The following is a 25,381-nucleotide window of genomic DNA, read 5'->3' as shown; positions in this document are numbered from 1 at the left end:
TACATGAAATTCTAGTCAACGATGAACTTTTATCATGGAGGGAAAGCTGGCTTAATATGGCCTAACATGCCGGTATCTTTCAAACGACTTTTATAGTTGAGAAGTACGCTAACAACTTATCAATCTAAAACCCAACGGAGAATCAGGAAATAAGCAACTACTGGCTTCTGGGCAGCAAAAGAGGTGCTGGGCTTCAGGCTGACTTTCGACACATTTCTAGCAGTGTTGGTTATCCAGTTTCTTAACACTGTGGATTGGAATTGATCAATTAGAAACGGAAGAGGAGGTTGCTATTGGCAGGCACACTGAGTTCAGAAAGAAGGGACTAGGGATAGCCAGATAAGGAGGGAGGAAAACTAAGAAAGAGCAGGCAAAAACTCAAATTGGAATTTACTGTGGAGTCTACAGGTATGCTAGGAAATAGCTATTACATACCTTCAAGGATGAAGAGCTTCTTGAGGATGGGATCATTCTGGGCCTAGTATAAATCTTTCTTATAAGAAGTTATGTTTGTATGGCAATCCAATATAATATTTGAAGTTTACAATAATGCCCTTTTGTTCCTATGTTAGCTTTCTGACTTTTTTAGCAGAGGGAGAAAAAGCAAGCAGTGCATAGTACATTTTAGAAAAAAATTCTACTCCATGGGACACCTGGGTGGCTCAGTTGGTTGAGCGTCTGACTTCGGCTCAGGCCATGATCTCGCGGTCGTGAGTTCAAGCCCCACGTCGGGCTCTGTACTGACAGCTGAGCCTGGAGCCTGCAGCCTGCTTCAGATTCTTTGTCTGCCTCTCTCTCTGCCCCTCCCTTGCTCATGCTCTGTCTCTCTCTATCTCAAAAATAAGTAAACATTAAATTTTTTTTTTAATTTTACTCCAAATGGTTCACATATAAAGGGAAAACTGTCAGCCACCAGAAATAATGCATCCCTCTAGTTATCTGAGTGGCTAATGTATTTGGGATAACAGAAGTTGTATGAAAGTGTTCTCAGTAGCCCATCCCTATGACCGTGCTCCTTGTCTGAGAGGGAGACTTTATTCGGCTGCATTACTAACGGGATTTGGAAACTCTAAAGAACATCTCTCCACCTGCCTGTCAGCTTTCTGCTGTACGTGTCACTCTTGGGTCAACCCCTTCCTGGGCAAAGAAGCTTCCCTGTGCCCCCAGGTTCCCTGTGTTCCCAGGTCATTCCCATCCCTCCACCTCTGCACACTTTGCAAAAAAAAAAAAGAGAGAGAGAGAGAGAGAGAGAGAGAGAGAGAGAGAGAGATTCCTTAAGAACCTGCAATATTCTAGTCCCTGTACTAGCACTGGGGCAGAGAAATTGTTAGCAGGGCAGGTCCCCACTTACAAGAGGTGTGCAATCCACTGAAGACGCAGACCCCCTTGTTCTAAGACAGACTCCTCCATGGTGCTTCCCCTCCCTCTGCACCTGGATGGAAACTTGGTTTGTTTTTAGAGACATCACTTCCTTTAAAAGCCTTTCCTCCAGGAGACTAGTTCTCCAACTCACAAAGGAGGCCGTGGAGTCTAGGAACACACTTTCTACTATCCCTTCTATGCCACACTCACCATCTTTTCACATCCTTCCCTCCTGTATCAGTCGGCTCAGGCTGCCATAACAAAGTGCCATGCGCTGGGGGCATATACGACAGAAATGTCTATCTCATAGGTCTGGAGACTGGAAGTTGGAATCAAGGTGCCGTCAGGACTGATTCCTCCCGAGGCCTCCTCCTTGGCTTGTAGATGACGCCTTGTCCCTGTGTCCTCACATGGTCTTCCCTCCGTGTGTATCTGTGTCCTAATCTCTTTTCACAAGGACACCAGTTCTATTGGACCAGGGCCCTTCCCTATGACCTTATTTAACCTTAATTACCTCAGTAAAGGCCATATCTCCAAATACAGTCACATTCTGAGGTCCTGGGGACTAGGATTTTGACATGTCAGTTTGGGGGAGACCCAATTTAGCCCGCAAGACCTCCTCTGACTTTGGTGCCATCTGCTTATGCCCCCCTCTTCTCATTTGTGCGGGTCACGTACTCATCTCTCAGACACACTTCCCTCAAGATATCCTGAGGAACCAACTCCATGATTTTCCTCTCGAGCCTGTCCCCTCCTTCATTTTCAGTGACAAGACCCTCCGTGTCAAGGACTCATGTCCTGGCCCTTCTTCATAGCTTTCTCCACGTCCTTCAACCCCGTGGTTGGAATTTCTGCTCTGTCCATTTTTTCCTCTTTCTCCTGAGCCTTTGTCCACTTCCCTGGTCTCAGCCCCCCTCAGTCCTTTGTGCACCCTCCTCGCTCTCTCCCCTGCTTTGCCCCCTCACCACTATGGCCACAACCACTCCTGATTCTCAGACCCTGCCCCCTCAGTGTCATCTCCCTTGTGATGGATTTTAGTCATTTCAGTTTCCAACTGTCCATAATCCCTACCATATGTTTTCTCTCCTCTGTGGCTCCATGGCATTGAAGCTAAAACAGTGGAATTTTTCTACCACCAACTCCTAAATGTCTTCTGTCTTCAAGCCTCAGCCCCATGCTGCTCAGCTTGCTGTCTGGCTCTGCCCCTTTTCTGTATTCAAAACCATCAGGTGTGAAGCCCCATAACTTGCCTGTTTCCCAGCAATATCTCTCAGTATGCTCCTAGTATTCTTTTTCTTTTTCCTCCCGTCATAGAATAGGAAGTATCCCTCTTTTCCTGCAAGACCAATCTCTCTGCCATGGACAGACACACACACACACACACACCTTCCTTCAGAAGCCGTTTTCTATTTCATATATCTGTATTCTCTCCCTCTGTGGATCCACATTCCTTTCCTGGTGACATAAATGGTCTGGGTGGTTTACCCATTCTAAAACCTCTTTCCTGGATGCTGATATTCCTCGAGATAATCTTCAAGGCACCATCAAGCAAGGGTTCTCAACCTTGACAGTATTGCCATATGGGGCCATGTAATTCTTTGCTGTGAGTGCTGTCCTGTGCCTTGTAGGATGTTAAGAAGTATCCTTGGCCTCTACCCATAGATATTAGTGGTACTCTTCCCCCAACCTGTGACAATGAAAAGTGTCTCCAGACATTGCTGAAATCCCCCGGTAGGGGTGGGGGTGGGGTCAGAATCACTGCAGCTAAGAACCAGTGGTATAGACATTAAGAGTGTAGATTCTGCTACATCATCTTCAGCCTCGCTGTCCTGGGTATACAAAATATCAGGCTATAGCTTTAGAATGTTGTCTGTACATACAGAGCATAGTACTTAGAGAACAGAAAGAGTTTGTGCTTGAGGCTTTTGTGAAGGGTGGATGGTTATAAACCAAACTAGCCATCTTAAAGCTGTACATTGGGGTGCCTGGGTGGCTCAGTCGGTTAAGCATCCAACTTGGGCTCAGGTCATGATCTCGTGGTCCATGGGTTCAAGCCCCGCGTCGGGCTCTATGCTGACAGTTCAGACCCTGGAGCCTGCTTTGGATTCTGTGTTTGTCTCTCTTTGCCCCTCTGCCACTCATGCTCTCTCTCTGTCTCTCAAAAATAAATGGTAAAAAAAAAAAAAAAATTAAAGTTGTACATTGACTTATCTTGCTAATTAAATCCTTGTAAAAACAACTGCACAGACAATGGTTTTCTGCAAATCAAGAGTATTTTATTGAGATTAGTCCAATCAAGTAGGCATTTTTTGTTAGCAGTCCACTCAATTCTGAATTGGTGGACAACAACAATAAAAGAGTGGGTTCCGGGGTCAGATAGTGTGGTGTGCATCTCAGCCGTGTGACACTGGGACTCTGCTTCGGTTTTGTCAGTTACAGAACAGGGATGATAAGGGCACCTCCCAGATTGAAGGGTGGAGAGGGTAAGCAAGATAATACACATGAGGCCCTCAGAACAGTGCCTGGCACATAGTAGGGGTTCGGTAAATACTAGCTGCTCTGATCCTTTCTCTCCCTTCCCTTCATCACCTAACTTCTCAACAGAGCATGGCTTTCCCCTCCTCTTCCAGTGGTTCTGGAACCCCCTGTGTGCTGGCCCTGCCTTGCACTCTTAAATCGACCTACCGACTTCATTCCTTTTTGGGCCCTTTGCCTTGATTTCTCTGTATTTTAACACTGTTGACCATCTTTTCCCTTGACAGCCCTTACTTCCTTGGCTCTTTTGCTTCTTTAGAGGAAGAAAGAGAGAGGGAGAGAGCCCACTTGTCACTCCCTCATCACCCACCTAACTGCGGGCATTCTCCCTTGGCTTCAGCCTCTAGCTTTTGCTGCCCATTCGCTCTGTCCCTAAGATGTGTCTTCGGGCCTGCTCCCTGGTTCCAGCTTCCTCTCATCTTCCACAGACCACCCCCTCTCGCCACCAGTCACGTCGCTGGTCAGTGGACCCAGGACCCACCCAGGTACCAAACTTGAGCTCAGGGAAGAAGTCTTCTTTAATTCTCCCTTCTTCTCATGCCACAACCAGTTGGGCCCAAGCCCAGTGAGTTTCATTTCTGTAACATCTCCTACCTGGTCTAGTCCCTCCACCTGTCCCACTGTTTTTGCTGTCGTCACTCTACCATGGCTGCCGTGATTTCCTATCTTTCGGTTCCACGCCTTTTGGTCACAGCTCCAGAGGGATTCTTTTCCCTTCTCTCATATCAAATTGGTCAAGTTCTAGGGAATCTACATGCTAACTGTATTTCCAATTAGTCCATTCTTCCCTACCTCTACAGCCAGGGCTCCCTGGGTCCTCAGTATTTCTTAGGCAGACTCTTCTGTTAATCCCTAACTAGCCTTCCTGTCTCAAGTCTTCCAGACCCTTCTCCACAGTCCTCGGAGGGAGGCTCTGTCTGCCTTCCTCCTTAAGCCTTTCAGGGCCTCACCATTGGATAAAGTCCAAGTCAGCTGCAAGGTGCCCAGAGCTCTTAGCGGTCCGGCCCACTGGCTATTTCTCCAGCTCCATCTCTTGCCACCTCCCCTCCTCCCTCTGCCCCAGCCACAGAGTGAGGTATTTGCAGTTCTGGAAACTGACCTTGTTTTCCGCCTCTGTGCCCTTGTGCTTACTACTTGCTGCTCCCTGTGTCTGGAGTGCCCTGCCCCCTCCTCTCTGCCTAGGGGACGCCTTACGTATCTCGTGAGCTTCCGTGAATGTCACCTCATCCATGCAGCCTTCTCTAATGTCCACCTCCTCCTCCTTCTTGATTCTCTTCTTTGCATAGCACAGAAAACTATGGTTCCCATTTATCCCCACCTCAAGCTCAGTATCCCCTGCTCTGTCACTTTCCACCTCGAATGGGCTTCTACCCCTGACTTTCTCTTTTTGTCAGTCCTTCCTTCAGTCACCTAAGACCCAGGCATCATCAGGGCCCTCGCTTCCTTTACACCCCCATCCCTGGTCCACCAGTTGCTTTTCTGGCTTTCCTCTGAAGTGGTTCTTGATCTTCTGTTCTCCATTCCTTCTCTACCCCTACCCTAGTTCAGGCCCTCATACCTGAGGTTTTCCATGGATAGTATTCAAAATTCCTTGTGGTAGAGCCTCAGCTTGTTTACCTTTTTGGTCATGTCACCTGCATATCCCTGTATATGTCATAATCCAGCCATACTAGATGCCATCCGGATCTGTGAACAGGACCCATGACTTGCTACAATCATGCCTTTGCATCTGCTGATTCTAATCCCAATCTCCATCTGCAAAATTTCTAGCTGTTCTCCATGGCTCAACTCCATTGGCTTTCTCTTCCATGAAGCTTTCCCTGATTGTTTTTTGTTTGTTTGTTTGTTTGTTTATTTATTCACTTATTTGAGAGAGACAGTGTGTGAGAATGTGAGTAGGGAAGGGGCAGAAGAAGAGGGAGAGAGAGAGAATCTTAAGCAGGCTCTAGGCCTAGCAGAGAGCCTGTTGTAGGGCTTGAATCCATGACCATGAGATCATGACCCAAGCCGAAATCAAGAGTTGCACCTAACCCACCGAGCCACCCGGCTGCCCCTCCCTGATTGCTCTTACCAGAAGAGATCTCTTTTCTCTGAGCCCCTGAATCTCGCACCAACTTAATGGTTTTTAATATTTTGGTTTGCATTTCATGCTTACTTCATATGGATGCAGAGATTAGACTATAAATTCTTTTAAGGCAATGGATATGAATTATCCATTTTTGCATCACTTCTCTGCTAGAGAATCTAGCACAATTTCTTGATGTGTAAGCATATCAGCTTGATCGAGATATAACTTACTTACTGTACAAATCACCCACTTAAAATGTACAATTCAGGGGCACCTGGGTGGCTCAGTTGGGTAAGGGTCCGACTTTGGCTCAGGTCATGATCTCGCAGTGGGTGAATTTGAGCCCTGCATCAGGCTCTGAACTGACAGTGTGGAGCCTGCATGGGATTCTCTCTTTCCCTCTCTCTGCCCCTTCTGTACTTTCTCTCTCTTTAAATTTGGGGTGTCTGGGTGGCTCAGTAGGTTAAAGCATCCGACTTCAGCTCAGGTCATGATCCTACGGTTTATAAGTTCAAGCCCCGCATCAGGCTCTGTGCCCACAACTCAGAGCCTGGAGCCTGCTTCAGATTCTGTGTCTCCCTTTCTCTCTGCCCCTTCCCCACTTGCTCTCTCTCCCTCTCTCTCTCTCTCTCTCTCTCTCTCTCTCTCTCTCTCAGAAATAAAAACATAAAAAAATAAATAAAATAAACTTAGAAAAAATGAAGTGTACAATTCAGTGGCTTTTTAGTATATTCAGTTGTGCAACCATCACCACTATCAATTTTAGAACATTTTCATCACCCCGGAAAGAAACCCCATGCACGGTAGTAGTCAATCCCCAAATCCCCCAAACTCTCAACCCTCCACAACCATTAGTCTACTTTCTGTTTCTATATATTGGCCTATTCTGAATATTTCATATAAACAGAATCATACAATATTTGCCTTTTTGGGTCTGGCTTATTTAGTATGTTTTCAGTGTTGATCACATTGTAGCATGTATCACTATTTCATTCCTTCTGACTAATATTCCATGTATGGATATATCACATTTTATTTATTCATCAATTGGTGGTTATTTGGGTTGTTTCCACTTTTTTAGTTATTATGAATAATGCAACTGTGAACATTTGTGTACCAGTTCTTGTGTGGATATGTTTTCATTTGCTGTGTATGTACCTAGAAGTGGAATGGCTGGGTCATATGGTAACGCTATGTTTAGGATTTTGACGAACTGCCAAGCTGTTTTTAAAGTGGCTGCATCGGGGCGCCTGGGTGGCGCAATCGGTTAAGCCTCTGACTTCAGCCAGGTCACGATCTTGCGGTCCGTGAGTTCGAGCCCCGCGTCGGGCTCTGGGCTGATGGCTCGGAGCCTGGAGCCTGTTTCCGATTCTGTGTCTCCCTCTCTCTCTGCCCCTCCCCCATTCATGCTCTGTCTCTCTCTGTCCCAAAAATAAATAAAAAACATTGAAAAAAAATTAAAAAAAAAAATAAAGTGGCTGCACCATTTTACATTCTCACCAACAATGTAGGAGAGTTTCAATTTCTCCACATCCTTGTCAACACTTGTTAGTATTTATCTTTTTGAGTTTAGCCATCCTAAGTGGGTGTGGAGAGGCATCTTTCTCATTGTGGTTTTGATAGCATGACTCTTTTTTCCTATTAGATGTTCAATAAATATTTGTTGGATAAATGAGATTTATATGAATATGAACAAACAGAATTTTGAACAAGTCATTTGACTCCAAATTTATTAATTAGCTAGAAAAGATGAACACAGAACCTAGTATCATTAGAATTCAATTTTTATTTATTTATTTATTTTTTTAAGTAGGCTCCAGGCCCAACGTGGGGCTTGAATCAAGAGTCGCATGCCCTGGGGCGTCTGGTTGGCTCAGTCGGTTAAGCCTCCGGCTCAGAGTCAGAGCTGACTCGGGCTCTTTGTTGACAGCTCAGAGCCTGGTGTCTGCTTTGGATTCTGTGTTTCCTCTCTCTGCCCCTCTCCCACTTGTGCTCTGCCTCTCTCTGTCTCTCAAAAATAAATAAATGTAAAAAAAAATTTAACAAAAAAAAGAGTTTCATTCCCTACTGAAAAGCCAGCCAGGCACCCCTAAAATTTAATTTTTATAAGTTATTTTTAAACTGTTTTCTTTTTAGTTACCAGAATTATCTAGATGACATTATAAAGGTAGTGATTTATCATAAAAATTCATGTAGCTTTGCAGGTTTGAGTGTATTTTACAGAATGAGCTCAATTACAAGCAAAATTCCAATTTTGATGTTCCTATGCAATACCTACCACTTGCTGGGGAGACTGGAATCTTGAGGCAAGGCAAGTAAATAAACTAGCATTCCCTACCTGGCCCTTCCTTTGCCTTCTTAGTGGAACACACTACAACTCGGAAGCTCCAGACACAATTCTATGGTGACCATGTGAACTGTTACTCCTGCTTAGAGACCTGCTCACTTCCTCCTCAGGCATGCCTGTCTTCACAAAAGCACTTGATAAACACACTTGGGGATGTGGAGTCAGGGGGTGGGGGGTGGTGCATAGGAAAATGCAAGTGCTGAAGTTTCTCTGAGTAGAGTTTTCCTCAGTAAACAGCAGACCCTGGGAAACCTAACAGGTTCTGAAAACTTAATGTTGGTGATTCTGGACGTCAGAGAAGCAAGCAGCTGAATCAGTTCCCTCTTGGGCAGGGTTCAGCCTACTTATCTCCAGGCTAATGGTCCAACTGCTTTTGCTTGGTTCTGTAGAGTTCTATCTTGGCCAGAATCCTTAATCCATCCCTAGATAGACACTTCTTTTCATCTGCAGCCCCGAAAACCTGAATTCCATTGAAGGCCACAAATTAAAGGCCCATGATGGGGCTTACAACTTTGTATGGCATGCAAGTGTCCTCAGAGGAGCTGGTGTGGTAGAGCCAGGGTCAAAGGTCATAGTAAGCACAGAGTAGGCAGCTTTGTGTACCTATAATATCGTCTTGCCTAACTGGTCTCAAACGCCCAATTCTACAGTAGTATTCTCTACAACTATTTAGGAGGCACGTTTGTTCTCAGAAACTGGGGGCAGGGGGGCATTTATTTTCCAAAACCACAATCACCCCTGTCTAAAGAGGTTTCCTAAGGGCGAGAGAAGGCTCCTCTCAGAACCCCGGTTGGAAAAGTATTAACAGTGGGAAACATGTCAGCTGCTTGTTGGAGGAAGCACAGCCCAGGCCTGGTTTCTCTGGGGCTCGGTGATAACTTGGGCCGCCACAGCCACGCTGAAGCGTGGTGGCAGCCGCCGCCTTGGGGATGGAGAGCAAGCAGCTCCGAAGAGGGCCCCTACTTTTCAGAGTTGAAACAGGAGCCCTCTGAAAGAAAGAGATATTGCGTGTGGCTTCCCTGGTGCCTCGGAGGGCGACGTGGATGACACAGCATCAGCCCGTGCCGTCGCGGGGTGGGGACACAGCGGCGGTGGGAGCCTGTGCCATCCTCAGCCCCTTGGGGGCGAGGTAACCCCCTCTTAAGCCTCAATTGTGGAGTGTGGGGAAGGGAAGGTGACAAAAGCCGGTCAGAGTTGAATTTGTTGGACGGAGAATACGCTCCCGGGCGGCAGCCCCAGCGCTAGAAGGACCGGGCTCGGGGAAACAGCCCGAAGTTGGGGGCGGGGTGAATCGCTGGTTCCTTAATCTCTTGCCCCATCATCTACTCGCCCCACCTGGATGCAGAGCGAGGACCGCGTGGAGAGGGAACGGCGCGGGTGGGGCTCACCCTCCCGTTTGCCTCCGTGACCGAGCGGGGCGGCGCCGAGCGGGGGAACCCGACCCCCATGCTACCCCCTGTCGGCCCCCGGGGCGCCCCTCTCGCGCCGCCCGGGCATCGCTGCCTATCCGTCTCCTCCGTTAAAATAGTGAAACAAACCATGGAGTGAAGTGATGGAAAGCCGGGGGCGGGGAGTTGCCAGCAAGTGAGGGGCTGCCGGGGAGGGGGCGCGGTGGTCCTCGAAGGTGACCGTCCGGCGAGCGCAGGGCCGATCGGGATCGCGCTCAGCTGCGACGGCCCAGACCCTTCCCCTGGGGCGGCCCGGCCCTCCCCTGGCCCGGGGCGCCGGCGGAGGGCGTGGGGCAAACCTGGGGCTGCGGTGGGGGTGGGGTGGGGGACTCCACCTCCATCCATCCCGGGATGGAAACTGCGGTCACCCCGCTAAAATCGGGGTGGGGGCGGCGGTGGGGACCCGCGGGTACCGCGGATCCCCCCCACCCCCCAGCTGGAGCCGCCGCCGCCGCCGCTCAGTAACACGTCCCCAGGAGACTCGCAGGAGCAACACGTGATGTGTCTACTTATCAGGGTGAGAGGGGGAGAGCGAGTCTCCGAGCGTGCGGGCGAAGAAGCGGGGCGGGGGGCCGAGGCGGGGGCCGGGACGACGGCTGGGGCGCCGGGGTCGCCAGCTCCTCGCCCACCTCCCTCCCTGTGGGAGAAGAGGAGGAGGGGAAGTGACTGCGGAGTTGATGAACTTTGCACATCCAGAAACGCCATTTTGATTCCTTTTCCGGAACAAGTTTGCATCTCTCCTCGTTCTCTCCCCGAAGCCCACCGGTCCCCACTGCATCATGCCTGGGAGCCAAGCGCCCTGCCCGGCCGTAAGTACGCGCCCGGGGTTCAGGCTCCCGGTACTCGGGTGGCAGCGAGATGTCTAGGGCTGAGCGGGAGCGACCTTTTAAAGAACTTTTGGGGATGGGGAGGGTGAAGTGTGCAGAGCGCGTTGTACTTTTTCAACTCGGCGTTCCCCGGAGCCGAGGACCCGAGCGCCCCACGCCGCGCTACGTGCGCTCGGGGCGTTGGGGCCGGCCGGGGATGAGCTGGGCAGCCCTCTCCCCTCGGGCTGCGCGCCGGGCCGCTCCTCCTCCTCCTCCTCCCCTCTTCCCCCTCCTCCTCCTCCTCCTCCCCTTCCTCCGCTCCTTTTCCCCTTCCCGAGCTGCCGGCTCTGCCAACCAGCTCCCAGCGCGAGCCGCCGCGGCCGCCGCAGCGCCCCGCCGCCAGGACCTGATGCGCATCCATATTAGCCGTCCGAGCGCAGGAATCCGGCCCGACCCGCGCCGCCGCGCCCGCCGCGGAATTTATTTTTAACCAGCACCGCGGGGACTCGGATGGTGCGCGCACCGCCGGCCAGAAACATCTTCCCAGCGCTGCTCTCCATCTTCCGCCCTCTCTCCCCCGACATCCTCCCCCCCATGTGGGAGGGGAAACTTTTCTCCTACATACTTTCGAGTCCCTCTCGGGCCGAGAAGCGCGGAGATGACGGCGCCCGCCCGCCGCCGCAAGGTATCCGGGGGTGCCCGCCTGGGGTGCTCGCTCGGGGGTGCCCGCTCGGGGCTGCGCGGTGGGAGCATCCGCCGCGCCCAGCTCCGCGGACTTTGATCCTCCCTGGCGGACGGCGCCGGCCGGGAGGGGGCCTCGGGCAACCCTGCGCCCTCCCCCGTCCCCCGCTCCTGGCTGGGGGTCACGCCGACCACCGTCCCCGGGTGACCGGGGGGAGGAGGGGGCTGGAGCCGTGTCCGCGCGTATTGTTCCCTGGCCCCTTCCGTTGGCGGTGTACGTGTTTTCGTGGGAGCCATCGGTGTGGAGCGGAGCCTGCATCGCGGTGGGGGGGGGGGGGGAGAACCTCGGCACCCGGCGCCGTCACGAGCACAGGAAGGAGGCCGGGAGCATCCGAGGCGGGGCCGGCCGCCGGGCCCGCTTCGCCGCCCAGCTGTGGAGCGCGCTCGGAAACTTTTGTCCGCCGCCCGCTGGACCAATTTTTCCCGAGTTCTGGGGCTTCCCGTCCTCCTCCCATCCCGGCCCGCAGCGCCGAGCCGGGGCGGGGGTGGGGGAGGAGGGCCGGCGTCGAGGGGCAGGGGACCCAGTGCAGCCCCCCCCACCCGGCCTCGAGCCCGGCCCCCCGCGCCCCCTCCCCACTCGCGGTCTCTTAGGAAACTGCGACCTTAATGGTTGCTAAGGAGCAGGGGAGGTCCTTCCCGTCGCCGGCCCCCTCCCTGGGAAGCGGCGTGTTTTCTGGAAGGGGCCGAGGGTCGCGTCGAGGATGTGGTGACTCGCTCCCCGGCCGCTCACGGGGCCGGAGCAGACTCGTGAGTGCGGGACGCGGCGGCCGAGCCCACTTCTCGGCTGGGCGACTTTCCTTTTCGGGCGGGCAAGGCGGGGGGGGGGGGAGGGCGGGGGCGGCCCCGGGCAGGGGAGGGGCGCAGGGGGCACGAGGACCCCGGGGTCGCGGGGACCGGCCAGCGGGTGGGCGGGTTGACAGGCGCCGCGTGCAGCTCGCGTCCAGCGTCCGCGATGCATCCGTGATGGGTTATAAAAGAGGAGGAAAGTATTTCTCCTTGCTCAGCAGATTTGCCCTCCCTCGCTCCTTACTGGTTAGAAGATAGAACGTGAGCCCAGATCCGGACGAGCAGTTCACATTCCATTACGAAATTCTACACGGCTTCAGAGCCAGCAGCAGCACACATTCGGGGCACTTTGGAGTTTTTTTCTTCTTTTTGGGGGGATGGTGGTGGTGGTGGAGAGAGATAGAAGGGTGAATAAAAAGTATAACTTTTTTTGGTGTGCTGAAAAACCTGTCTGAGGGTTTTCATCAGTAGAAAAAGTAACCCTCATGCTTGTTTCAGAGTTTAGATTTAAGCTTAGCCTTGTAAACGCCAATGGAAATAAAGTTTGTCTGTTGGATAGGGATGCTGGAAATAGCGAGGTATTTCGGTCTCTAAGAGGAGACTTGAGATGATTTCTGCAAAAGGCTGAGTTGCTAATGTGCATCCCATATTTTTGAGAGCTTTTTTTCTTTTAGACACGAAGTGGTCTGTGCATGCGCATGAGTGTGTTCTGAAATAAGTTTAGTTGAAGTGGAAGGTGGAGAAAAGGGAACTGCAAAGCAAAGAATGCTTTTTCTTGGGTTTTGGTTGTTTATTTCCCCCCTCCACCCATAGCCCTTAGAAGCATCCTCTAGACCTGGTGCTTTTTCGAGTAGGCAGGTATGGTTCTAAGACATAGTGCAACCCGGAAGTCTAAGTTGGAGGCTGGAGCCCTGACTTAAACTTTTTTTTCTTTTCTTAAACATTTAGTTCTGTGCTCCCTCCAGTTGTTACACAGAACTTTTGAAGAAATGGGTCCGAAATTAGTGTTCAAATAATTTATGCACCGGTGAGCCACTAATGTCTGGTTTGTTGTTGTTGTTTGTTTGTGTTTTACCTTTGCATTTTGGAAGGAGCTCTCTGGGTACCTGCTGATGGATCCTGCTTTGATGTGTTTTGAGCTTTGGTTACACTGATGAATTAAACATTTGAATGTCTTTTATCAAGTTTTAAATGTGTGAAAAAACACCTTCCCTCCCACCCACCCCCACTTTTACAAAAGAAAGGGAGAGCCCTTTGATTTAGTTATTTGTTTAGCTTGTGCTCCATTTTAGGCTGTTAATGAACTTGCACTGTTTTATCATTCTTAAAAATACTGCTAAACAGGTTGCATTTTTGTATGTTTTGTTTTTAAAGGGCTTGCTGGTTATGTGATAACTCTTAAAAAACTGCTGCTGATGCTTACTGTTACATGGCATATCAGTCTCTACGTTTTTTTAGATACTCCTTAATTTCTCATCAGAAATTCAGAGCCTAAGCCCTGATGGCAGACAAGTGTTTGTTATGTGATGGGGAAGATGGGTCTGACTCAGCTGGCACAGGTGGTGCATCCATTCCTAACTATTTACATCATCCAACAAGTGACCTTTTGATTGAAGGGTCTTTTATTTTAGATATCTCCAGGCCGACTCCTGAGATCTTATTTGCACCCAGCACAGGTATAGAATGTTGAAGAAGGAAAATAAATCTACCTTGTCAGTGTGCATCTGATCAAATTGTTTATTGGTTTTCTGCTGTATTGTCAGGCAATAGCTAGTTGCCATTATGTGGCTCGCATTTTTTACTCTTCAATTTTTAACTGCTGTGTTGATCTACTTTCTCAGGTCAGTTTGGAAATCTTTGCTGTCTTTAAGCTCAGTTGTTAATATCATTTATTACCTTCAGCAGAGGAAGATTCCTGGTGAACAAAGTTAAAAAAAAATTCTACCCTTTTAGGGTTTTGTATGATATAACTAATATAAATTTAACGCCTACAAAAATTGGTTAAATGTGCTCGCTAGAAACAGTCAGAAGTGAATCCTTTTGATGTTTCTATTCATTATCCTTCTGAAAAGTAGGTGGTGCTTAAAAGGTCATAGGATAAGGGTTGCTAAGCAGCTAAACAGAAGGATGCTAAAATTAACCAAAGCATTTTTGAAAGGGAGTCCTTCCCTGTTTTACATTATTTACTAGATTTAATTAATTTTTGAATCATCCTTGTCCTCTGACCTAGCAAGGTAGGCTGTTAAGTTTGTTTTGTTTCTGTTATCATATTTAAATAATCTCTCTTTCTTTTATAAGTGTCTTTTAATTGAAGTTCATGCTCTCTGACCAACTCTGGTGTCAGATGGCAGCTTGTCTGGGCGGACTTCTTGTCTGATACCCGTGTGTTCAGGTTAAACCTTGCCTTCCTGAGGATTGAGGATATATGTGTGTAACACCACCTTACTGCATTTATTCATAACAGGTTAGTTTGTTTTGGAAAATCTAGCTAATCCAGAAAGTGATGTTTTACTGTCATCTTTATTAACCAGATTTGCATTCAAAAGATAGAAATGCAATATAGTATCAATAGAAAGTATGCAATATAGTCCCTCCTGATAACAGGACAATAGTTTTCTTCCCCCTTTCCTGAGATTAGATTAGGTTTTGATAGGATTCCACCTCCCCATCTCAGTTTTTTCAGCCCAGTTTATCATACCTTCTAGAAAATAATCGTATTAGGTTTAGCGTATCTTTGGAAGGGTGACCAAATGTAAGAAAATAGAAAGCAGTATGATTTACGTAAGGTTTTCTGCCTTAAGTATGTTTAAGGATCTTGAAGTTGTACAGTGAGATAAAATAGTTGAAATCTAACAGAAGCCAAGGTTGGTAACCATCATCTCTTGGTTGAAAGGCAAGCCTGCTATAAGTCAAAAGTTTCCCTGCCTCAGAGTTGTTTGTGTACATCTGACCTACTGAACAGGCAAAGTTGAGTAACATTTTTTTATATCCAAATATAATTAAGAAATTGGTTGGGTTCTTTATGGGGGGGCAGGGTAAATGAATTCTCTTTCTCAGACTTAGAAAGTGATTTTTGAGAAGAAATAGCTGTGGCCCTCTTCAGAACGCTGGGGTCAGATTGTGAGTTCCATGCCCCGGGGGGCCTCCCCATAAATCAGAGGTAAAAGGTGTACCATATGAAACACAGAGGGAGGCATACGATGTGCTTTCTGAAATGCATCACTTATTTTTAATTTCCCCACTCCTGTGGAAGGCAGGATAGAGAGGAAAACCATCTGCTCTGTTTTCACCACGACTGAGGTAGAAGATCAAGAAGGGTTTGGGGGTTGGGGGACGGGAGCGGAGAGGAGTAAGGGAGGCAGACTTTTTATGGTAGCTGCCCTGTGGGACAGTGTCATCAACGGTGCTGGGCTCAAGGTTCTCTTATCACCTTCTGGGTGTTCACTGTTGGTATGAAGGGAAGCCTGTGTGGATTGGAGCCAGAGATGGAGCTCCATGTTGGTTGGTGGAGAGGCAGGGAAGCCTGGGAGGAGGGCGCAGGAAGCTGTTCCTTCCAGCTACTGGTGCATCTTGTTTCTGATGGTACTTTAGGTTACAGGTGAACCAATCTGCCCATCAATGAAGGTGGTGGCCTGTGACTAGGTGCTTGAGACAAAAGAAGTGGGAGAGGGTGGAGATGTTTGTTCAGTGCGATTCAAACAAGTAATGCTAAGAGAATTTGAAAGCTTCTGTGAAGTCCCCAAGGCTGGGGACACTGGGTACTGACTGCCCTTGCTGGATTCACCTGAGGCCTTTCAGACTCCCTGAGGGCGGGTGGTCCTGATAAGGGAGAGAAAGCCTGGTGAACGCCGCCCCCCCCCCCCCCATTTCTTTGTCAGCCAGCCAGACTACAGTGAAAAAGTCTCAGTGGGGGTAATTAGATAAAGCCTTTAAATGGCTCTATTTGTTTTTCCCTGGCTTGCTTAGGATCTCCTCTCTTTTTAACCCCCTTTTTCAGAGGCTGTGGGGTAGGATGGTCAGAAGAATGTTTGAGACTTTTAGTGGTTTCATGGCTTCTAAATTTTCAGTTTTTGTGAGGATGTATACCTTTGACAAAGTCTTCACCCTGCTTTTGTGAAGGCCGTTTAACAAAGATTCAGATTTTATCCTCAGAGCAACAAACACGGTGAGGGTTAGGTGGGTATATTAACCCATTTTACAGCTGTGCCAGTTTCCACTCTGTGGCTGGTAATAAGCCTAACCCGGGTCTAGCTGCACAGAACACCTGCTTTTTAAAGTCAGCTTAGCTTCCAAAGAATACGTGCCTATTTGTGTGTGTGTGCACACGCGCATGTTGTAAACGAGACCAGATCCTTTTCACAATAATTCTGTGTTGGATTTGAAAATGTAAGGCAATTAAAAAGAAGCTTTTTAGCCTTTGGCACATCTCTGTTGATGAATGTGATTGTACACGTTTTTTGTTTTTTTGTTTTTTGTTTTTTTTGTTTTTTTTTTAGTAGGTTTTCTACCTCCTGGAATTGTTGTAAGAATAATAAATGTTCCAGAAACTCAAAATCTATATATGGAAGAAAGTGGTATATTTTGAGCTCAGGAAGCTTTGTGGGTATCCACTCTGGATTTCCTTTCCAGAATTGTGCACAGCTCCAACACTTGAGGCAAAATTTGCCTGGGGAGTTTATGTTCAAATTGGGGAAACGCAGCACTTTTCTTTCTGCTTTGGGTGCCGAGAGACAAACAGAACTAGTAAATTTTTCTTAATGAAGTTCACTTAGGGATGGATTTTAAGGACAAGGCATGGCGTGGAAAGCTTTGGACTCACCCTTGAAAGCAGTGGATCTCAGAGTTGGGGGTTTGCCCCCAGGGGCATTTGGCAATGTCTGGAGACGTTTTTGATTGCCTTGCTGGGGGGTGGGGTGGGGGTGGGGGGAGGGGTGCTACCGGCCCTCAGTGGGTAGAGAGGCCGGGGATGCTGCTATCCATCCCACAGTGCAAGCTGATGGCCTCACAACAAAGACTTATCCAGTCCAGGATGTCAGTAGGTGGAGGTTGAGAATCCTGCTTTAAAGGTACAGCAGTCGTGGCCTGTGTTGTGTGAGCAAGTGGCCCGGGTGTAGTCCGTGTAACACACGTGATGTATCTGGAGATCTGAAATTTCATAAAGCAAGTAAGTTCCCATTACATGCCTGTGAGGTACCATGGCTGGCATATTCCAGGTTTCACAGAAAATTCGGGGCTGGGGAAGACATTAAGTGGCGTTAAATATACTTAAAAACCCCACAGTAAATAAAAAGTTCTAGAGCTCATCTGCTTCTAAAACAAACCAGATTCGTTGGCACTGGGAAGCTGTTCCGAGTCACTTCTTCAGTTATTGGGAAACTTGCTCTGGTGCTGTCATCTGCCAGTTTTCCCTCATGTTTTAAGTTACCCTGAGTGTCTTCCTCCCCCCACAGTGTTTGAACTAGCCTTTACGTGCTTGACGGTCCATGTTTTTGCACTCTTAAGTGCAAGATAACTCTCCCTGGTTTTGTTTCCTCAGGTTTTTGCAAAATTTCTTACATAACTACCCACCCTCTCTCTGGGGCAGCATTTTGGAACCTGGCCTTCTGTCCATACGTTTCCTCTCGAGGGGCATGGATGGCAGGCTGCTCCCATAGGTGAAAGAGACCAGGAGGGAGTGAGGGGGAAGGCACGGGGGTTCTTTTCATGTTCTTGGGACTCCTGGATCTCACACATGAAAAGGTGGTTGATCTCAATAACCAAAATGTGGTATACGAACTTTAAACCGGATTTCCTCAGACCAGAAAGGTCTAGGATAGTGACAGGAGTGAGCTTGTGGCCACGGGTGCCACTTGCCTGACCCTTGTCCTGTTCTACTCCCCACCCCCCCCCACCCCCCCAGGGCTTTGTCACACAGGCAGGAGGTGAGGAGCTGAGAAAAAGGCAGGAAGACAGAGAGACTGAATTCTAGAAAGGGAAGGGCTGTGTGCTGGAAGTACCAGTTGCCCCTAAGATTGCCTGGGCTCCCATTGACCTTAGAGAAATGTAGGACTCTGAAAGGTAGCTTTTTTTTTTTTTTTTTTTTTTTTTTTTTTTACATCTTAAACCTGTGGGTAGACAGTAAGCATCTGTTCACATCTGTTTGTGCTGCTCTTGCTCTGTGACCTGCTCTGAAACCCCCGTGGCTGTCCTGTTCCTGGGTAATAGGAACCGTGGATTCTGGTGCTTTTCTGCCCTGTCTAACCTATAAAGCGGCAACTCCCTCAGTCTCCATTTACAGCTTTTCCCCAGCCAGGACCTTTTGTCACCTGGCTTACCTGCAGGTGCCCCAGAGGTGACTTGTAAAAATAAAAGTCCTCTCCCATACTTGTAGAAGGTGGTCTGAGGTGCATCATCCACCCAGTCTTCTGGCCAGGAAGTGCTTTGCCCACCTTGTGTCTGTCTTGACCCCTAAATTCAGTGACCAAACCCTCCCTAAAACTTCTGTCCTGGGACTCTGACCTCAGATCCTCATCATGTCGCAAACACCTCCTCAATTAGCTTCCCGCCGCCTGTATTCCCTGCTCCAGCTCATCCTCCTCACTCTGCTCAGAAACTCAAGCTGCACATGGTGTTTGCCTGCTGAAAAACATCTCTTGGCTCCCTGTTGTCTACAGGAAGAAATCCAAACTCCTCAGCTTGGCACCCGAGGACCTTCATCATCAGCTTCCAGACTCTCTAGTTTCGGCTCCTGCCACTTTTCTGCACCACGACTGTTTCTGCGTGTGCGTGGGTTGTTCATTCGGGCTCATCCCCATCCACTTCTAGCAAACAGCGTTTCTTAGATCTTCCTTCAGACCACTTCTTGCAGGGAGAATCAGGTCCTCCATCCAGAGGATGTCCAGGCCGTCATAAAGTACCTGTTGACCTGTATTTCCCCACCTCCAGAATAGGGGGGGACTTTAACTCTTCTTTTTTCCACCTTCTGTACCTAGCTCAAGGATTGCATAGTGGTGCTTAGTTGATAAGGTATTTGATTGGATCCATTTTCTCATACCAAAAGCAAGAGTTTTTGTAGAAGTGCAGGGTATTGTTGGAGAAGAGCACATAAAATTTGGAAGCTAAGTCCTAAATATCAGTACAGACTGTGAGTAGGAAACAGAAGTAAACGAGTCTTTAGCACACCCATCATGCAGAGATTTGGTGTTAAGGGAACAGTGGTGCAGAAGAATTTTGAATTACGGAAATTTTAAAATAAAACTTCGCTGAGCTTAATTTGCTGGAAATTAAAGAGAAAAAAAATCTTTGTTAATGCCTGATTGCACTAAAAGCTGTCTCACTAGGGCCCTTACTAATTATAACCACTTTTCATGGCTCTTAGTTTGAAGTTTATATTAAATAGGAGAGATGGGCACACAGATCAAAGACCAAAATCATTTCAGAGCTCCAACGTGTAGGCCTATTTTCTCTGCTTAGTTAGATTTTTGTTTCATTAGTGGATGAATTAATAGGAGTGTTGGTCTGTGTATAATTTAACTTTTCTTTTTTCCGCTACTCCTTGGATTGAAAACAAAACACCAGATCAGAAACCTGCACTTTATTTGTGGGTGCATGTGTGTGGAATATACTTGATAGAAGTTGAGTATAGATCATATTGATGGAAAGAGTCATTTCACTGTTTTAGGGGAGTTTCCTTTATGCTGAGACTTTATTATTTTAAAAAACCCACTTCTGAATAGACAAAATCATCTCAAAATTGTTTAAGTTTCTTTTAAAAGAGGTGCATTATAGCTTCAAAGATAGGGGAGATACCAGATAGATTGGGTGAGAGACAGGTGTTTTACTGATGGAGCCTTTTGTACCTAAAATAATTTTTTTAAACTGCATAATGGAGGGGCTTGGTATCCTTCATATAAGATGAAACCCTAGCTGATTGAAATTATATTCCTTACCTTTAAGTATTTCTATTGTGCTTATCTGATAACTAGAGTTTAGGCTCAGATCTGGCAGGTACACTCAGATATAATATTCTAACTCTTTTATTTCTTTTTTTTTTAATTTTTTTTTTAATTTTTTTTTTCAACGTTTATTTATTTTTGGGACAGAGAGAGACAGAGCATGAACGGGGGAGGGGCAGAGAGACAGGGAGACACAGAATCGGAAACAGGCTCCAGGCTCTGAGCCATCAGCCCAGAGCCTGACATGGGGCTCGAACCCACGGACCGCGAGATCGTGACCTGGCTGAAGTCGGACGCTTAACCGACTGCGCCACCCAGGCGCCCCATCTAACTCTTTTATTTCTGAGGAGGCTTATGTATTTTCTTCTCTGCTATGGAAAACACATTTTTTAAAAGTCATTTCTCTGCCATCATAGGGCTTTTAATTGCTGTTTTGAGGGATAATTACATAAAACTAGTGAACATCTCAAACAGATTTCTCATGACTTGGTTAGTTAATCCTATATTGGATCAAACTGTTAAGTTAAAATTTTAAACTAAGTATAATTTAAAAGAGACTTCACTTGTACATCTCTAAACTTAATTTGTATTTAAATCATGAAAATAAGGTTTCTGAGAACTATTTGTTGTTCAGGGCAAGCCCTTTTTCCTAAAATTCTATCAAGTTGGGAGTCAGTATCAGACCTGATCTCCTTTAAAATGTTTTTTTTAAGTTTATTTATTTATTTTGAGAGAGAGCATGAGCGGGCGAAGGGCAGAGAGAGAGAGAGAGAGAGAGAGAGAGAGAGAGAGAGAATGAATGAATATCTCAAGCAGGCTCCACACTGTCAGTGCAGATCCCCGATGCTGGGCTCGAACTCATAAACTGTGAGATCATGACCTGGGCTGAAATCAAGAGCCGGATGCTCAGTGGATTGAGCCAGCCAGGCACCCCTAATCTCCTATTAGAAAACAGTTTTCTACCCCCAGATTTGCCAACCTCAGAGTGTTAAATTTTTTTTAACATTAACAGATCTTTATTTATTGATTTTTTATTTATTTAGTATTTGAATATATACCATGTGAAGGCTGTAATAAACACCAAGAGTGTAGTATGAGAAAGAGACCATTGCTGGCTTCACAGAGGTTGGAAAATACCCATTCGTCCACCAAGTCACGTACTTCTGTGCTAGGTGCAACCTGAATGAAGTAGGACAAGGACATATGAAGTTTGGCCTCTGGGTGTGGGCAAGATACTGGGAGGCAGGTCAAGGAAGGCATCCCATGGAGCTAATAATGTCTGAAAGATGGTGGAGGGAAGGAAGGAGTGTGTTGGAGAACAGCTTACTCAAGTCCTGTGGTTGGGGAGGGGGCTGCCCACTGAAGTGAGAAAATCACAGTGTGTGTGTGTGTGTGTGTGTGTGTGTGTGTGTGTGTGTGTGTGTAGGAAGAAAAGACACAGAACCAATGAATGACAGCACGGTGAGGTAGGTAGGGGCTTCACACTGTAACCCACAGTTATTTGGAATTTTTCTTAAGAACTTAAACGGTGTTAGGCCAAAGAATGGCATGATGAGATTTGCATTTTTAAAGATTATTCCTGCCCAGAGTGGAGGATAGACTAGACTGCAAGGAAGCTATTTTGCCTTCTGTTTGCAAGATGCATAAGGCCAGTTTTTCAAAATTTTGAAAACCAGGGGTCCCTGGGTGGCTCAGTCAGTTGAACATCTGACTCTTGATTTTGGCTCAGGTCATGATCTCACAGTTCGTGGGATTGAGCCCCGGGTCAGGCTCTGCACTGACAATGCAGAGCCTGCTCAGGATTCTTACCCCACCTCCCACCCCTGCCATCCCGCCGCATCTCTCTCTCTCTCTCTCTCTCTCTCTCTCTCTCTCTCTCTCTGCCCCTTCCCCATTCAGGCCTGCTTGTGCATGCATCCATGCATGCACTCTCTCTCTCCCTTTCTCAAAATAAAAAAAAAAAATTTATTTGAAAACCTGTGGTGGCTTGGAGTATGGCGGCCATAAAGGTGGGGAACCTGGATGGCTTTGATAGAGATCTCAGCAGTGGGAAGGACTCCTGGAGGGGGAAGGGGAGAGATGGCTTCCACGTCTGGCTTTTGTGGTAGACGAGTGGGGGTGCCTTTCTCTGAAACTAGAGTGCTAGATAAAGCAAGGTTCATAAACAAGGTATGTTCCCTGTTCTTTAAAGAATGATTTTTATGTTCTTTAATACTTTCAGCATCTTCTCTGCTTGTATTGTTTTCATCGGTTCAGACTTACACCCCTGGCATGGATAAAAGCCTGAAGAGTAGCCCTATATTTAAAAAGTGAGAAACGGAAACAAATGAATAGCTTCCTTTTTCCCTCCTCATTCTCTCCCTTTCCTTCTGTCCTTTTAATTTCCTGAGGTCTAAAGGAAATGGAAAGTTTTCTTATAGAGGGCCTGAGCTTCTGAATGATTTTCGGATGAGATCTGCAACTGTCTTCGGAGAGTTGAAGTTTCTGTTTGTTTTAGTGATGCTTGATCTGTTTGGCTTGTGAGCACGGGGTTTGGGAAGAGGCTTTGGGTACGAACCAACGTAGGACTCTCAAAACTGCACGAGCCTTTGACTTAGGAGTGTCAGAACTCCCTCCTGACCTGATTTTCCAGCATATTTCATAGTTTCTCAGTGGTCACCTGACACTCTGAGTGTCTCAGAACCGCATCAGTATTTTGCTTGCTCGGTAATCTGCGTGAAAACAGAGTTCATTCAGTAAACAAAACTTGCTGTGTATCTACTGTGTGCTGGGCTTTCCACTAGATCTGTGGGTGTCAAAGGAAAAGATTTTAATCCCTGCCACAAGGAACATAGCTTGTCCCCACTGAGCGATTGTCTCGCCTGTATTTGAACGCTTCTGGCCATGGCCCACTTGCCCCTCCCAGGCAGACCTGGGGTTTTTACTGGGTTAATTAACTTTTTTTTTTTTTTCTTTTCAAGGCAGACAGATCTTTGTGGAACGAGATAGAAAGTAACGTGTTTTCCACTGAGCTGGTGAAAACTAGAAGCTACAGCTGAGGCATGCTGCCTCTTGTAGTGTGACCCTCAGGTCCATAGGCGAGGGCCCCCCTCAGTTACTTTCTCCTGCACTGGAAACTCCTGCTTCCTGATGGGGGCGATGTCTGCCTCGCTTGTCTGCACAGCCGTACCCCTGTGTGTGAGCCGGGACACCACCCCTTCAGGTGATCTCACAAGAAAGTATTAGCAGTGCTCTGAATTTGGTAATGCTTGTCTCTGACATTATACAAATGACTCATCAAAAAGCCTCAGGTGAGTCCCAGCATGTCCCAAAGATGCTTCTCTTTTATAGTATCAATCCCGACCAGTGTAACCCGAACATCCCAGGGGGCTCCAAATAGTGCTGTTGTCTGTCCACACTAAGGAAAACATGATTTTCCATTTCTTGCTCAGGAGCGTGGGTGTTTCTGCATCACTGCAACCATAAATCCTGTTAGAATAGACACCACACTTTATTCCAGCCCTATATTTGATAAGATGAACCAGTTAGGGTAAAAAAAAAAAAAAAAAAAAAAAAAAATCAACAAAGACCTTGCCCCGTCCTATTTCTTTCTAATTTAAATAGCCTGGTAAGGAGATGCTGAGAAGAAGGCTTTAAAACCTGGGTGTAAGCATATTTTTTGAAAATTTAAATCTTAAGGTACTATGCAAACAACTCACATCTTTCAACCTGACTGTGAGCTGTGGATTTGGAGGTCTAACAAGAAGTGTGTTGCCAATAAAACTTACTAGGCAATGGCCTTGTGATGAATATCCAGAATTGCTGTCAGTAGTATATTCAGTAGCCAGTATCTGTGACAAACATATAAGTTCCTTGTTGGATAACTCATCCATAACCCTAGACAGTGATGAGAACACACACTGTCTGTTGGGTAATTTATTTTTCTCTAAACAGTTGTGTATTTGCATCCTGATACCCCTTGTTGAAGGGCTCGATGGTGCTAGGTTCCCTAGACATTGGGATGTTGGAATGTCTTCTGTGTGGCTACCTTCTGGATATATTAGACCATCTGCTGTGTTAAGATTAAGTGAATGAAAGTTTAATATACTTCATGTAAAGCTCCTGAAGAGGTTCATGAAACAAATTAATAAAAAGATACATGCTTTGGAATTTTAATGAGCTTTCTCCAGAGAAGTTCAAGGGGGTAACAGTAAGGACAGGCTGTGTGATCTTCTTAAGGCTGTCCATGATATGTCCCTTCATTGTAAAACCATAGCCATTGTTGTCTTGCTAAGAACATAGCATTGGGGGCACCTAGGTGGCTTAGTTGGTTAAGTGTCCAAGTCTTGATTTCAAATCAGGTCATGGTCTCAGTTTGTGGGATCAGCCCCCATGTCAGGCTCTATGCGAACAGCGCAGAGCCTGCTTGGAATTCTCTCTCCCTCTCTCTCTCTGCTCTCCCCCCTCTTCCTTGCTCATGAGGGCATTTTCTCTCTCAAAATAAACTCAAAAAAAAAAAAAAGAATGTGGCATTGGGATAGGTGCTGCACAGATTACTTTTTCCTTAGGAAAGTGCCTGTGCTGCCTTAGAATGAGTCAGTTCCATGTGCATTTGGTTATGTCATGGCAGTAAGTGCTGAGAACCCTGGGTAGTTACACCTGTCATTTTCATTGTTGTTTTCTTTTTTTGAGCAGCGCTTGATGTTGATGTGGGTGATAATCATGGCATGTGGGTAGACGCTTGCTCTTTATCTGTCCATTGGAGAGTAGATTGTGTGCAGTCATGCATTCGTGTTGTGGAATACTCTAGAAAAAGGGGGGAGCGTAATTGTCTTGGGGAGGTAGTGTGGTCAAATTACTGTACTTGGAGAATGTGATCAAAATGGCTCGGCAGCTTTATTTCATCGTTACCTTTATATAGCCCATGAAATTTTGGAAAGGCTCCTGTGGTTGGCCAGCCCTTGGAGGTCTCATCATAGTGAGTGCTGCCGCCTGTGTCTCTACAGAAAGCTGAATACATAGACACCACCCTTAAACAGCAGAAACTGTGATGTGGTCATTTATAGTACAGGGAAGTCTGCCTTTAAATACGTTCTATAGACCGCATTTGGGTTAGAGACCACCTTTGGTGAAAAACATCACCAGACAAGGCCTGCTTGTGTTTGTTTTAAATCAGATAAACCAGAAGTTAGAAGTTAAGTCTTTCAGTTTCTCTTCTGCCCTTGCTGGACTTAATCAATGACTCCAATCTGATGACAAAAATCTCAAGTTATTCTGCTTTAATTTTCACCCTTTTTTGGTGGTTAGGCTTTTCAGGTGGACACACACTCCATGTGGGTACTGGGAGCAGCAGTAATGACATCTAACATTTATGG

General features: G+C 47.1%; 1 protein-coding gene across 6 annotated transcripts in view; it reads left to right on the top strand.

Moving 5' to 3' along the window:
- The window catches only part of RREB1 (ras responsive element binding protein 1), a 183,441-nt gene that overhangs the window by 39,272 nt on the left and 118,788 nt on the right, over positions 1 to 25,381 (top strand). Inside the window, exon 1 of one of the 6 annotated variants that reach the window (XM_011282171.4) lies at positions 10,168 to 10,569. The exons of 1 other annotated variant lie outside the window; for it this stretch is intronic. The gene's annotated coding sequence lies outside the window, so the exon portion shown is untranslated. Of the gene's footprint in view, positions 1 to 10,167; positions 10,570 to 11,117; positions 11,252 to 11,856; positions 12,055 to 25,381 lie in introns of those variants that run through there. 4 more of the 6 variants (XM_011282172.4, XM_011282167.4, XM_011282168.4 and 1 more) reach the window with 4 other exon arrangements.

The sequence above is a fragment of the Felis catus genome, chromosome B2 (assembly GCF_018350175.1).
Source record: "Felis catus isolate Fca126 chromosome B2, F.catus_Fca126_mat1.0, whole genome shotgun sequence".
Lineage (NCBI taxonomy): Eukaryota > Metazoa > Chordata > Mammalia > Carnivora > Felidae > Felis > Felis catus.
The sequence above is the reverse complement of the archived record's forward strand: the minus strand, read 5'-3'. Positions and strand labels throughout refer to the sequence as shown.